The sequence below is a fragment of the Rattus rattus genome, chromosome 15 (genome assembly GCF_011064425.1).
Source record: "Rattus rattus isolate New Zealand chromosome 15, Rrattus_CSIRO_v1, whole genome shotgun sequence".
Lineage (NCBI taxonomy): Eukaryota > Metazoa > Chordata > Mammalia > Rodentia > Muridae > Rattus > Rattus rattus.
This window is the reverse complement of record NC_046168.1, coordinates 15,524,004-15,527,098: the sequence shown is the minus strand read 5'-3', so window position 1 is coordinate 15,527,098 and position 3,095 is coordinate 15,524,004.

Sequence of the window (3,095 nt, the reverse complement as noted above, 5' to 3'; positions counted from 1 at the left end):
AACACAATCATGCTTCTTGCCTATGTATATATTTGGAAATTGCCAAATTTTTATTTTAAATAAAGAGTCTGCATCTTCTGGTTTTGTTTTGTGACACCTCACTTATCTAATTGATTTTTTGGATTAATCATTTTATTGCCACTCACTGACAATGTCCTGAGAGTGTGCACACCCAGCTCTGCTATGTGCACATTGCTCTAACATCCACAAACAGAATTGCTGATTGAGAGAATCTTCTACAGAACATCAGCCTCAAATACTGGATCTCTTGTAACCAATGACTCACAGTCTACTGTCCAATACAATAAAGCTCATGTAAATGAAATACTGCTGAAATTATGAGATTTCAGGAGTATGGTTAAGGTAGGGACAAATACTTCAAAGATTATTCTTAAACCTGTAGAAAAGTCACTTTGCTTTTTTCTCTGTTTTATTCATGACAAAGTGCTGATACCTACTCTGTTCTTTTACTCACGAACAAAAGAGTTCCTGATGATGCCTTCACTGATGACTTGTCCTGGAACAGAACAAAGAATTATCTTTCTGGTGTGCAGAGACCATGGGGTGGACACTGACCCACTGCCTAAGGGTGTACAATGAAACTGGATTCAGAGACAATGTGGAATGGCATCTTGAAAGGAAAAACGACACATCTAATAACCACCAGGAATGTCTACTAATTAGCTGAAATGACAATAATTAACAGAGATGACAAGTCTAATAAATTTTCACTTCAGCATTATCATGTAGCACTGTAAGATTTTAGCTTTCATTTTAAATATTAATCCCAGTAGAGTTTTCTTTACACGAGGGGTCTTATAAAGTGCACAGATGGAAGTGAGTTCACACACATGCTCCATCAAAGGATGCTTTGCTAATTTTACGAAGGCAATGCTCAGTAAGAAGTGGATTAAGACTTACAGTGCCTTTCTCAAAACTGTGTGTGTGTGTGTGTGTGTGTGTGTGTGTGGGTGTGTGCCTCATTTATGCAGCTCACCAACACCCAGCTGTGGAGATCAGAAGGAAAGTAGTTGTTTTTAATTGTCTTTGATATCTTCAAAGATAAGAAGGTCTCACCCCTCCCTTTTTTCCCACTTCAGCAACAGACAAAGAAGGTTAAATCTTATTAGCATGTCCTATATAGCTAGTTGTAACCTAAGTGACCTGTCATGGCACTAAATGCTACTAGAACTTTATCTGTATTTGCAAGATGGAAATTTTATGCATCAATGCTTTTATGCATGCATCTGATTTGGGAAGTTCACTGCTTCATGGATATGAGCATTGTGATCATGTAAATTGATCTACATAATGGGATTTTGTGTGTGTGCATGCATACATCTCTACAGATGTGGATGTATGCAAGCATATTTGAAAAGGAAATATAATACATGAAATGTTAACTTTAATGATCTGAAATGCATTAAATTCAAACTATCTTGTATATGTATGCAGGCATTACATCTCTATCATTGTGCTCTGCAGGAATTTAAAAAAGAAAAAAGTCATCATATACTCTGATGTGCTGTTCTAAATATGACTAAAACATGGTACTATTCTAGGCAATAAATAAGACCCAAAGAGCACAAGATGTATGGGCTTTTAAAGACAGTCTTAGCATAACCGTAATGAAATTGCAATCGCTTCTGGCCGTGTATAGCTCTCCCTTCCAGATGCCTTGACAAAGCTCTTTGTCTCTGAAGTATCTACTGCTAAATACCAAAAGTTTTAAGTTGCAGAGTTATGATGTCTGAAATGTGAATGGTGTTCTCAGCGTCCTCCTTTTCCGAGTTCATTCACTATTATGCCTCATTGCTTCATATTCTAATAGTCATCTTACTCAAATAAGCTAAATTAACTACAGCATTAACTCCATAAGACATATCTTACTCAGACAACACAACATCTTAACCAAGGTCCACTTAAAGCTATCTATAATAAAGCCTGTTGGGTAACCTTAATCCTTTAAATTAATTTAAGGCAAATGATATCCTAAAAGGGTTGCAGCCTGTATATTAATCACTTTCAAAAGTATGCCTTGTGTTAATGACCTATAGCAACCTAGTTGTTAATTTTCTCAAACTGGATTCAACTGCTTGCTTTCATATGTATCATTGTCAACAGTGAGAAGACAGACTATACCAATGAGGACACAGTACAGATGGACAATCCATCAAAGGGAGCACCAAGCGACATTCCTCCTGCTACCTTAAAAACATGCCTGCAGTGGGAGAAGAAACAGTTCAAACTAAATGAGACTAAAAGGAGCAGCTTTGGGTTTCGGTCGCAATCCCATAAGTAATTAATTCAGTTGTGGAATCATAGATGCAATAATTCTGTAGATTTGCTCATGAAAATTAGTCATGTTTAAATGTTTTATGTGTTTAATCAGTATAATAATCTATCTTGGAAATATTTATTTCATAACTGTTAAATTGAAGAAAAACAAGGATGGATGATGATCTTTTTGATGGTTATTTTTGCTTGGTTACAGAAAATATCAGCAGCACAATGGAGCAGACATTGGTATGAAACTTTGAAGGTTTGTGTGTGTAACACTGACTCTCAGTATATGAAGAATGTTGAAACTCTTCTTTCTTACGATTAAGTATAATTTTATTTATTTATATGTTTGTTTACATCCCAAGTGTTGCTTCCCTCAAAGTCCCCCATCACTGAGGCCCTCCCCCATCTTCTGCCCCTTCTCCTTGGGGGGAGGGCTGGTATCCTTCCCACCCTTCTTTGAAGCAGTGCTAGTTCATTAGCTTGGGGATTGTCTCTCCCAAACAACCAACACTTAGAAACTCTGAATGTACTTCTCCCCAAATGTAAAAAGCTAAACAGAGACATGAGGATAAGGGGTTGGAAATGGGGTTGAAGTCTGTGACCATTCAGTAACAAGCAAGGGAACACCAAAGCTGTTGGGAGACAATGACAGTCAGGAAGCAGGGCTGGTCTGGAGAAGAGGCTTTCCTCTCAGAACCTCCAGAACAGTTTCCCCTGTGGCAGTTTTGCATCCACAACTAAGGATATACTTTCCTCATCTAAACCTACATGTACACAATGCGGTAAGACTGGAAAAGGTCACTTTAGAA